The following is a 12,675-nucleotide window of genomic DNA, read 5'->3' on the forward strand; positions in this document are numbered from 1 at the left end:
GTGGATAGAATGGAGTAGGGTGGGGTGGCGCAGGATACAAAAGACCCTCTGGCATTCATAAGCAGTCCAACCCAGAGCCTCAGTGTAGTCTGTGTCTCCCAAAAGCAACATGGAACTGAATAGACAACACACCAGAGCCCTTGTCACAGCAGCAGAACGGCCACAAGCTCTACAGCTTGTCTGAAGGCTTCTTGCACACATCACTCAATGGTTGGAATCTGTGTCTTGATAGCAGGACAGATACTTTCTAGCCAGTCACTGTGGAGGAGCTGAAGGGACGAAAGCACTCAGAAAGGTGGCAGTCTCTTTCACATTTCTCAGCTGTGAACCCTGTGGCTGGCCCTGGCTGCCTTGGGCTCCGGCTCAGGGAATAAGGAGGTTTCTAAAGATCAGCCTTCAGGAGAGACAGCTCCCGCTCCCAGCTCTGCAATGCTCTGCCACCCAGACCCTTCCCTGCTCCATTTACCATCACTGTCGTGGGCACTGGGCGCCAGGAAACAGGCACCTGGACGTTAGCCCTTTTGAAAGGGCCCTCTTTCCCCAGCCCCCAGGATGCAGCAGTCCCATTCCACAGCATCCTGGCTTCCTGAAACCTACATGACCTGAAGAATGCAGTGCAGTATCCTAGCTCCCAAAGTGAAGGTATTTGGAGACAGAGCTTAATCAGAGTGGTGGGTGGGGTCTGATGGGTCGGATGGCTGATGTCCTTACAATTGGTCTAGTGATTTTTAAAGAAGAACCCAGCCAGGTTTGCTTTCCTCTTCTCTGCACAAGGTCACAGTAAGAAGGTGACCACATGTAAACCAGAGCACCATCAGCCAGCACTTTGTAGTCTTGGACCTCTGAGTCTCCAAAACTATGAAAAACTGCCATTTAATCAGCCAGCCTCTGGTATAGCCAATTTCTAGGCTCATCATTTCCATATCCATATGGTAAACCAACCAAAGACTGAGAATATTTGAAAGAAAACTGTGTCTGTGTGGAGCATGCACAGACTCTGCCCTCCATTGTTATTTTCTAAATAGTATGGCCAAGAAACTACTGATATTCTGTTTAAACTGGAGATCAGACCCAAGACCCTGCACATGCTAGAAAAATACTTCACCACTGAGCTCTACCCCCTAGTCCACCATTTGTTGCCTTAACTGTTACAAGTATCCTAGAGATGTTTTTTAAATATTTAGGAAGAAGTCCAAAGGCTCTATGCAGACACTCTACCATGTTAGTATTCTTTAACACGTATTTGTTTTGTATCTGTGCTTATGTATATATATGATGTACCAATGTACACATGTGGAAGTAAGGGGACAAGAGTAACGTGAAAGAGTCTGTTTTTTCCTTCTATCCTGTGGGTTCTCAGGATCAAAACTAAGTCTCCAGGCTTGGCACACATGTCTCCATCCACTGAGCCATCTCACTGGCCCACTAAACCATTTTATATAAGGAGCATGAGTGCTCAGGGATTTGGGTATTTATGGGGGTCCTAGGATACCCCTGCAGCCCTATGTACCAAACCATGACTGTATTCTGTAATAGCAGATTGGGCTGATGAAGGCGCAGGGGTGGTTGGCTAGCCTTTATTTCATGAGTACCCTAGACCGTAAGCACGGGTGGACTCAATCTTGTGTGTCTACCATGTTAAAATTGATGGATTAACAATCCATCGTGTAATCTAATATATAACTTAAAGCAGGGTACAGCCTGATCTCAACACTTCAAATTCCTTCTGACACACCCAGAGCCTCTACTCAGGGCCTAAACTGTATGTACTCAAGCAGTATCGTGACAGGTAAACAGGAAAGTACTGAACCAGGTATCTGCAACCTTGATTGGACTGACACTCACAGTGTCTCATTTTCCCACTTGCAAAATGGAAGCAGAATGCACCCTTGTTGCACCCCTTGCTTGAAGATGCTATGAGTGAGGTTCCTATGGGATGATGGGAAGGACAATGTCTGGACATATTTGTGCTCTGTAGGACTGTTGCAAAGGGAGAAGTCAGCTTGCTATCAATTGCTAAGCTGGCCAAGGGTGGTCCTGAGGTGGCAAGACAGTTAGCCCCCACAATGGCCAGCTGTTAGAGTTCCTGTCTGACATTCCCCACCTGCTAACATTCCTCAGACCCAAGAATCCAGCTTATCCATGGCATGTTCTGGCCTGAGCACGTCCCTGTCAATGGACTCTGAAATGCCCGTCTGTTTCTCCTAGGGCAGATTAAGTTTCATCTTTTTGTCTTTTTTGTTACTAAGCCATTTTTGCTCATCAAACCTTGCTCTCTGAAGTGATTAAGCCTAGGTCCTGTTTAGAAGAGAGGCTAGCTGGGTGGGTAGCGTTGGCACACACCTGTAATCCCAGCACTTAGGAAGCAAGGGCAGGCAGATGTCTGTGAGTTCAAAGCCAGCCTGGTCTACAGGGTGAGTTCCAGGACCACCAAGGCTACACAGAGAAGCCCTGACTTGAAAAAACAAGGGGAGGGTATAAGAGCCCTATTTTGCTTGCCCTGGCATTTGTCACTCTCTTGGTGACAAGAACGAGAGAGGAGATTCAGAAGCAGATCTTCAGTGGCCTGCCCAAGGCTGACCCCTCTGTCGTTGCCTGTACCCTTAGGCCAATAGGCCACGCTGGACTAGCAACACTATGGAACAGGATCGTGACCAACTGATTAAGAACTGTGACTTTCAGTGACATGGGACTGCTGGGGCTGCAATGGATCCCCCACCCAGGGACCCCAGATGCCCTCAGCCTGTGCCCATGTGCCTAGTTCCCAGGGAATCAAGCAGGGTATGAGCTGGCCTGCTCCTTCTCTTGCCTCTATCCTTGGCCTTTAATATTCATGAGCCCTCCCTGCAGGGGAGCTAAAAATGTTCCGCTCCTAAATCTAACTGCTTCGTGGAAGCCTAATTAAATTCTTTGGTAGAAAGGGGAAAAAATGACCTTCAAAACTGCCAAAACTAGTCAGAGTGGTGTGTCCCACAATCCCTTCCACTCCCCTGCCTTCCCACTGCTGGGGTGCATCCTCTGTGATAAGGTTCTCCACTCCTCCCTAGGGCTAAGTGTCCAAGGTGCTCTAGAGGGATACCACAATGGCCAGACTGCCTCCAGTGAGAGAAACAGAGATGACTAGGTGGTTGCATGCATTTGACTGACAACTCGGATTTGATCCCTGGGACCCACACAGTGGAAGGAGAGAACCAACAGCAGAAAGTTGTCTTTTGATATCCACATGCAAACCATGGCATGCTCACGGTGTCTGGTGTGTCGGGGCATACATGTGGCCACACACATACACACGCAGCATACAGGTAATAGAGAAAAGTGATGGTTTTGGGGCCTCAGGGTCTGGATGACCTTAGTGTTCACTAGAAATATTCATCTTAGTGAAAGGCTGGGATTCAAAGGAAGAGGAATGGCCGTAGGAAAGGCTGGCACTGGTGGAAAGAAGAGCAGCCATCCTTTTACATAGAACCCTGTGTTGCGGTGTGTTCTGGAAACCTCATTAATGTATCCTAAAAAACCCACAGAGGATGTGTGCTTGAGAGCCTGAGATTGGAGCTCATACCCCAGCTAGGTCTTTCATTTATAAGGGGCAGTAGGCAAACACACACACACACACACACACACACACACACACACACACACACACACCCTGCAAGAACAGTGGTTCTCAACCTGTGGGTTGAGACCCCTTTGGTGAGTCAAATGACCTTTTCACAGGGGTCACCTAACAGATATCCTGCATATCAGATATTTACATTACGATTCATAACAGCAGCAAAATAACAGTTGTGAAATAGCAACGAAGATAATTCTATGGTTGGGGGGTCACTCCATGAAGAACTGTATACTAAAGGGGTGCAACATCAGAAAGGTTGTGAACCACTGGCCGAGAAGCTGGTAGGGGATGCTGCCTCTTTTTGAAGGTTGCTGAGCCAAAAGGTCTGACTGTCCTGTCTTTCTCTGTGACAGGGAAGGCTGTCACAGAGAAGGCTGAGGAGGAGATAAAGGTACAAAGCCCCTTGCTTGAGCAGGATCAGGGCTTACACCCTGGAGAAAGGTTTCTCAGAGCCCGAGAAGTCACTGTGACAAACCCGAGAGAAAGGATTCGAGTTCAGCTGATCCACTGCTTTGGTCTGAGGTGAGGGAGGACATCCTGATGGGAAGAGCATGGGGAAGAGACTACACATCTCATGGCACCCAGAAGCAGGGGAATAACAGAAAGGACTAGGTCCAGACAAACCTTCAAATGTGTGCCCCTAATAAACCACTTTCTCTAGGCAGACCACCCCCTCCTGAGCCTCCTGACTCCTGACATCATCAGATGATAACTCCATTGATGGGTTGATTAGGCTAAGGATGACATCAGAGCTCTTATGATCTCACCATTTCTCAGGGATTGGATTCACCACCTGGGGACTGAGTCTTCAACACATAAGACCACCAGAAAACATAGCCCATCCAACCCAAAACAGAACCCACAAACCCCTCTGCATGAGAAGGAGGAGGCTGACTGGAACTCCCAAAGCAGAAAGCTGAAAAAGATGTGAGGCCTGGCAGTGCTGGGCCCTGGCTCTCCTCCGCCCTCTTTGAGACATGCTGCTGCTATAAAAGTTCCACTTGTCTGATAGAGGAGGGGAGTCAGAGTCTGAGGGGCCACTGTTCTCTCTTCCATTCCAGGAAGAGGTCATTATTATGGATAACTAGATAGGACCTAAGGAATCGTTTGCAAACCGTGTCACAGCCCACAGTGATGTTAGTGTGAAATCCCTGGCTTTCACCTGACCCATTCACTCCCAAAGCAAAGTCCTCACACTCAGTTTCTGGGTTACTCTGAGTCTACCAGCATAGACCCCGACTCCAACTCCGTGTCTGCATTCTCAGGGGGTGACCAAATACTTCCAAAAGGCAGGGCCACTACACTAGGCAGGCAACACACATCAAAGAGTTTGCTCCAAGCAACCAGGGAATTCACTGCACTCTTCACTCCTGGCCTCACTTTATCTGTCCCTCCACCACCACGACCACCCCATCCCTAGTTACTTCTGGGTTACCCTTTTACTTATTTGTTCTTGACCTGAGGGCTTCCATCTGGCACCTCCCCTCCTCCACCCCTACTCTCCCCCTCCCTCATGGCTTCATTCAAGGACAATTGCCAGACCAGCTCATAGTTCCTACCCTAGACCTGGTTTCCAGACAGGCTGGACCCTCATTTTACTCTGAACCCCACAGTCTGGAGCTAATTTTAAACACCTCTAAGTGTTGGAATCTCAACCCTGGAGTAACTTTTTAATCCCCAAGAGGTCTGTTCCTGGTCTTGATGCCTTTGGGACCTCCAGTGTACCGTGAGGAGGAGTCTTGAATGGTTCCTGAAGAGTGAACAGGAGTTACCAAGCTAGATGGACAGGAATTGGTTGGATAAAGGAGGAAACGCACTGATAGTACTATGCTGGGCCGGGATGGGTGATGGGGATATTAGGTGACCGAGATGGCCTGATCACCTTCACACTCCTCAGTGTGGGTGAGGACTGGGTGAGGACTCTGGTGAAAGAGCAGTAAACAGTGAAGATGAGGGTGGTTGGGCGTACATATGTGCACAGACAGGCCATGATGATCCCAACAGTGCTCCCCTGACCATGGCAATCCCAAAAGTGCTCCCCTGACCATCGTGATTCCAACAGTGCTCCCCTGATTATAGCGAGCCCAAAAGTGCTCCCCTGACTATAGTGAGCCCAACAGTGCTCCCCTGACCCTGCCCATGGCACCCTCAGGTCCAATTCTTTCTTCAGTGACTTCCTCAGAGATGGTTCTCCCAAGGGAGCATTGTACTCCTTCTCCAGCTTTGCCTCCACCAGCTCTGTATATATAATAGTGTCCCAGCATGGAGAATGAGAGCACCCACTGCTCACACTTGATTCTCCTCCTGTGCCATTTTTGAGACCCTTAAAGCAAAGGTGAACATATAGTGCCACCCCAAACCTGCCCCCCTCCCATCTCAGAATGAGACCCAGCCATCTCTGGCCAGCCCACGGGGAAAGACCAGGGTGACAGCATGTCCTCATTTTTGGAAAACAAAGATACTTGGATGACAATCCTGTTGGTCAGTCCATCTGGCCTCATGCCAGGGGGTATGGAGGTGTCCTAGAACAAATGAGGCCATCCAGGTCCCCTCATCAGATGGAAACAGGGTCACCATCCTCTACAGAAGCCCCTTCGGATACTCTTAGACAGGTGACCTAACAGCTGGCCAGATGTCACTCTGAAGACTAAAAATAAACTATGTTTCCGACATGTGGATTAAAACAAAAGGGTACATACTTCTTGCTCTATTACAACAAATTTAATACTGGAACAAAACTTCCATTTGGGAGACAGCTCTTGTTATGTAGCCCAGGCTGGTCTCAAACTTGTGGTCTTCCAGCCTCTGCCTCCCAAGTGCTGGGATTTCAGAGATGGGTCACTAGCCTGGCGGATCTTGATATTGCTGCCATGCCCCATCCAATCTCTGCAGACAGTTACTTCTGTAAATCTGGGCTTGGTTCTCCTCTCTTCCTTTACTGCAGTTGCTGAAGTGGGCATCCTAGAACCCTCCAGAAATCCAGCCATGCCTCCAGCTGCCTGGACACTTAGAGCTTCTGGTACCCAGCTGGGTCTTTCTCCGTAAGTGCCCTTGGGAGCAAAAAGGCACCCTTCTTTATGGCAGGTGTCCTCCATCAACGTAGGTACCACATCTTCCAGGGCAGCCTGGAGCTGGTCTGGCCCAAGGGAAAGGGAAGGCAGAGGCTTCACTGCTCTGCCTCTGTCAGCCACCTTGCAGGGGAGGCGGTTGAGATCGCCTTTGCCCATCCTTGCTTTCCCGTCTCCCTTACAGGTGTTCTCTGAATGCCCTCCACAGATCTCTATCTTGAAGTCTGCTTTCTTAGGACCCCAAACTGAGACAGACACCAAGGTGTAGTCAGCAGACACTCATACGGCACAGCGCCCTAATGCATAGGACTCAATTAGGGAGATCTGCTGCGAGTCTCCTTGGGGGTCATTATTTCCCAGCTCTCGCTGAACATCAAAATCAGATGTAGGATCTAAAAAGAAGAAAAAGGTCCTGAAGCCAACTCCACTTCCCTCATTATGATTCAGTACAGAGTCCTGCAGTTTACCAACTCCATGTTTCTGATAGACAGTCAGGGCTGAGGACCAGGGAGGGCATCTTTCTTCATGGCCACCATCCCTGAAACCTACAATTTCAGAACCATGAAACCTTGAAGGGCAAAGTGAGTGTCCAAGGGCAGATGGTAGCTTAGTTACCCAATGGGCTTTCAACTATGTCATCTTGACTTGACTGTCAGGGTCACTGCCTCAGAGTGGCCTGAAAACCTTGATTGCTGCTCTTTCTAGCATAGGTACAAGGTCATCACATTTATTAAGTAGATTCAGGGACATCAGGCAGATGTGAGCTGATGCTCCATTCATGGTATAGCTGTGAGTATCTGGGACAGTCCTCAGTTCACTGTGGCAATCTGAGAGGACTTCCAGGAGGTGGTGGGCTCTGAACTAGATGGTGAAGAACAGCAAGGCTTCAGATGGGGGAGCCCTTGGTAAGGATGCCAGACCCCAGGATGGTTGTCTCAATCAGTGTTCAGCCAGTTGCTAAGGAAACCAGTCCTGATCTGTATTCTCATCCTCTTTCTGGCATGACTGGGCATTTCAGGCCCTCTCAGACTCATGGACCAGCAGGCAGTGATTGCCTGCATTTTATAAGAGCACATTTTGTTCTAAAGATTAAAATGTAGGCAAGGGTTGGTTGGAAATTTGCTTAATCCGCACTTCATTAGCCCTGCTTTTCTCAACGGATGGGAGTCTCACAGCCATGTGGCTTTGCTACTTACAAACTATGCAACCTTAGCCTCTGCTTGACCACTCTGAGCCTCTATTTGTTTGGCCTTAAAATGGGCACAAGAATTCTTATCTTCCTGCCACCACCCCCCCTCCCGCTGGATTTTTCACAAGGATGGAGTGGGATCACAGTCGCAGTGAGGTTCTCGGTAAAGGGCAAAGCTCATTCCAAGCACAGGCTGCTGTGATTTGTCTCATTTCCCTTCTGAAAACCCCAGATGCCAAAGCCAACGAGATCACTGCCACTGCTCAGAGCACGGCATCGAGCTCCCCACATCATCCTAGGAGTGGAGACAAGACCGTAGTCCTCATATTCCACTCAAAGACTTTCTCCAATATGGTAGCCCCTCTTTTCCAGTGTCTCCACTCTGTCAGTTCTTAGGCTCTGCGAGAAATCAAGCATTTTCTCCCAAATATGCGCTCCTTGATGTACCCTCCATTCCCACTGCAGCAGCCTGGCAGCTGTGCCCTCCCCACTTCCATGCCCTCACCAGGCCTTTCCCTCTGCTTTTACTCCTCTGGACTGCCTAACTCAGCTTGAGGTCAGTCCTCCCAGCTAGCTATCACCTGCTACCTAGGAAAGGTGGGCTTCTCCTGCTTAGACCCCTGGAGGGGCATTACTCTCTGATGCATTCGGAGCAAGGCATTTAGTTAAGCACACGCTGCAGAAGAATTCTTGACCACGACCACTATGCCAGTCAGTCACGATGGAGAGGTGGGGCCACTCATGGAAGCTGGGGCTGGGAGCTAACTCAGGATTCTCAGCCTCTGTTCCTTGCCTCTAGCCTCATCTCTCCACCTATAAGCTGAATCTCCTGCCTGTAGAATCTTTCCACTGAGCTGTTAGTCACTGTGTCCCCAGTGTCAAGCCCTAGGAGACCCTAACGCGTCCCATCCCTCCCCCCCAACCCCCATTCCCAAGCACTCTTCCCCAGGTCCAAAAGCCCAGCTTAAGCTATAGATTCTGGGAGAGACAGGTCACGTCTACCACCCCGAGGTGCAGTGCGAGCCAAACTAATCAATGGCAGAGCGGTAGATTAAGGGGCCCTGCTCAAAGCCATCCATCACTGTCGTTTACCCGGGCCTGTCAGGCTGCAAATGGAAAAGGAGATGATGTGAAACAACCCATCTGCAGGTTCTTAACGCTCTTTACAAATTGCCGTAGTGAATAACTTGTTGCCTGTATTTATCCCTTTTCAAATTGTCTCTTAGCTACAGTCATCCGTCTTCATTCTACACCCTGATGGCATGCGCACTGCCAGTTGGGCAACCTCATTATTTTGCTGATGTGGCTGCCTGGAGGAGGAAGGGGAGAAAGAGAAGGAGAGGGGAAGAGAGAGAGAGGAAAGAGAAAGAGAGAAGGGGAAACGGAGGAGGAGGAAAGAAATGAAGGGAGACGGAAGAAGGAAGAGGGGAAGGAGAAAAGGAGGCAATGGGATGTGAGCCGTAAAGTGGGGGAAGGCATCAGCTGTAGAGCTCACCCTGGGCAGGAGGCAGGTCAGCTCAGGCCCCACTCCTCTAGGCTCAGCATGAGAGAAGAACTGCTTCCTCCTCCACGGAGTCTGTGGACAGGAATGGACTTCCCCAGCACCCCAGTAGCTTGATCAGAGGTTACAGTCAAAGATCAAAGTCACAGAGTGTGACCATCCATTGTCCTGCTCTCAAAAGGGGAGTCCTCTGCAGTATGACAGTAAGCTGTTCTCATCTTGTTGTCGTTGTTGTTCTGTTGTCTGTCTGTCTGTCTGTCTGTTTGTCTGTCTTGACAGGGTCTCACTCTGTACCTCTGGCTGGTCTAGAATTCTCTGTGTAGCCCGGTTGACCTCACACATGATGAGTCTCCTTGTGTTGTTAGTTTCCAAGCTCTAAGACTGCAGGTAAGCTACCCACTCCTCTGGTGGCAAGCTTTATGCATTACATCATCTTGAACATTTCTCCCCACTCAACCTTCACGTGGTGACTCCATAGTTTCCAGTGAGACCCTTCAGCAGGCTTTGATTCCCATGCCTTGGGTCCTGCTGCCACCATTCTTTCTCCTCCAGTTCGGAGACACAGCTCTAAGCTCTGTAAAGGATGTTTGTATTTCCCTATTTCTACATCGGAACCCACCCTCAGGTGATGGTATTAGGACACAGAGCTGTTGACAGGTTCTTAGGTCGTGAGGATGGAGCCCTTATAAACAGGATTAGTGCCTTTGCAAAAGGGTCCCTGGGGAAATATCTCATTATGTAAGCCTCTGAGGGCACAGCAAGAAGACATTGTCTCCGAACCATAAACCCCATTAAACACAGACTATAGCAGCACCTTGATCTTTGACTTTCCAGCCTCCAGAACATTAAGAGATAAATTACTATGATCTATATGCCCTTCAGCTTTAACCAAGTAAGATATCTACTCACTAGTCAGTCTCCACCCTTCTCATTGTCATAGTAAATTGAACAGTCTGTGAAAGGCCTCAGTATTGCATCCCTCAGTTAAGGCCTTCAGTGACCCCTGGATCAGAGCCACACTGCCACCCTGCCCAGGGCACTGTGAAGGTCACGGGTGGTGCTGTAGAGATTTCTATTGAGCTGGAGACATGCTCATCTGGTAGAGTACTTTTCTAGCATTCATGGGGCCCTGGGTTCCATCGCTAGCACCACAGGAGCCAGGTGCAGTGGCTCATACCTGGAACCCCAGTTCTCAGGAAACAGGGACAGGATGATGGAGGTCATTCTCAGCCACACAGCAAGTTTGAGGCCAACCTGATTAACTTGAGACTTTAGCCAAAACTAACCCTGGCAACACAGGGGCCTGAGGAGCAAAGAGAGCCATCATTCACCCTTTGTCACACAGCTCCTTGGTAGGAATCAGTGAGCAGGCTCCAGCCTTGCCATCCCATGCTGTTCCTCTTAGGCAATAAAAGCCCTGCATCTGTTCATGGGTCCAACTCTCTGACTGAGGTAAGACTGCCTCAAGGCTGGGGTCCTGCACTGTATCCCTAGATCCTCCTCCAGGCTCAGCACAGGGCTGGCCTCATTTATAATGACCAGAAAAGGAAGATCCTTGCAGTCAGTTCTTCCAGGGGAGAAACATTTCATAGGCAGGAGAAGGCAGCTGGCCCCACGGACCTCCCGACTTGCCCTTCAATATACTGGTGACTGTGGCTCACATAGACTCACATTGTACCGAGCTGTCAGGCATTGCGTTTCTAACACTGCAGCCAGCATTTCCATCCAGTCTTCCACAGGAGACCTTTAAATATTTGAAAACAGCTGTCAGGATTCACTTAGCTGTTCTGTCTCCCAGGTTTAGGTTCCCTGGCAATCTCAACCACTCTCCACATGGCACGGTATAGTGACCTTGGGCCATCCCATTTCCCTCTTCCAACTGCCACGCCATTTGTCAACATCCTCGCTCAGCCGTTGCTCCTGGAATGAAATGCAAGGCTCCAGATGTGGACCAGCAACTGCCAAGCTTGGAGGAAGCTACCACCTCCCCTGTCCTGCACTTTGATTAATTTAGCCCGAGATTGCACCCTCACACCCTGCCTTGGCAGCTCCCCACATGGCTGGCTCACAGGGCATTTTGTCTGCTAATCCATCTAACCCCATTACTGTCTACCCCACAAGTCTCCATCTTGTCCGAGAGGAGAACGCCATAGTCTTTACAAAACACCTGCCGAAACCCAGATTTGCCACATTCCTGGTGTACTGTCTGTCTAGAAGCAAAGAAATCCATCAGCTGGAAGTGGGAATTTGTTTCGGTTGAACTTGCACTTGGTGAACCCCGGGATAATTCTTAGGGATCACTCTTTGTTTTTTTCCTACAGGCCCATGAACCATCTACTCAATAATCTTTTTTTCACTGCCCTCTATGGAGCTTCCTTCACCCAAGGTGCTTGCTCAGTGTCTGGACTGAGAAACGGTGACAGGCTACCTGATCGATCACTGTGCCCTGAGCTTTATGGTGGTGTACGGAGGTTGCCCAGGGAAAAGCGAGAGGGGAGTGAGTCCGAGTGTCAAAGACTCAGGGATGCCCAGGGAGGCCGTAAATAGCGTGGCGGAGGGACTTTGAGTCCCTGGGTTGGAAAATTTATTAAGAGTGAGACTCTATTTCACTCCCTTGCACAATGTTTGATTCAAAGAAAATAGGAAAACGTCACCGGAATCCCAATTCTGTAGAAGCATTTCCTTTTCTCCTATAATTAGGCACTCTGGATTTTTAGTATCATTTTTGTGTGTGTTTGTTTCTTCTGATTTCCACAGGCTATTTTTAGGCCAATCATGACTCACTTTTTGAAAAGCTTAAAAAAAATAGAAAAAGAAAGAAAAGGCTTTCCCCCTCAGTAATCAAATGTTCCTGTCCTCTGGGTGATATGCAGTTAGGTAAGTCAGAGATGAGTGACAGTTGGGGGTGAGGGGGCAGAAGGCACTCAGGAGGAAGGCTCTGCTGTGGGAGGAAGGATAATAAGGCAAAGATCTATATGGGGACCTGCCAGCCCTTGCCAGTCCCACTGATAGTCCCTACTCAGTCTTCCAAAGAAGGGTCGGATTGAGTCCCAGGCCTGGTCGCAGGAAGATCCCAGAAGGTTCTGGAAAGTTATTTCACCCCTGTGACAACCATCACACTGGTATTCTGTGAACAGAGCCCAGGAAACAGTAACCATGAGACATAATGGGCTCAAGTCAGGGGAGAATTAACTCAGAGTTGTTCTTTGGTATAGGAAGCCCAAACTAAGTAACAACTGTTCTGTCCAAGGTCCCTTCCATGGCTGACTGTGAAATCAGCAAAGAAAGCCGCTGAAACTGAGCC

At 49.2% G+C, this 12,675-nt stretch overlaps 1 long non-coding RNA gene across 1 annotated transcript in view; it reads left to right on the forward strand.

Annotated features, from left to right (window-relative positions):
• Gm29909 overlaps positions 1-11,919 on the forward strand; it is a 12,699-nt gene extending 780 nt beyond the window's left edge. The window contains exons 2-4 of the long non-coding RNA XR_379323.2: positions 6,558-6,654; positions 9,651-9,758; positions 11,170-11,919. This is a non-coding gene — a long non-coding RNA (predicted gene, 29909). The remainder of the gene's footprint in view (positions 1-6,557; positions 6,655-9,650; positions 9,759-11,169) is intronic.
• The last annotated feature ends 756 nt before the right edge of the window (positions 11,920-12,675 follow it).

This window comes from Mus musculus, chromosome 9 (genome assembly GCF_000001635.26).
Source record: "Mus musculus strain C57BL/6J chromosome 9, GRCm38.p6 C57BL/6J".
Taxonomy (NCBI): domain Eukaryota; kingdom Metazoa; phylum Chordata; class Mammalia; order Rodentia; family Muridae; genus Mus; species Mus musculus.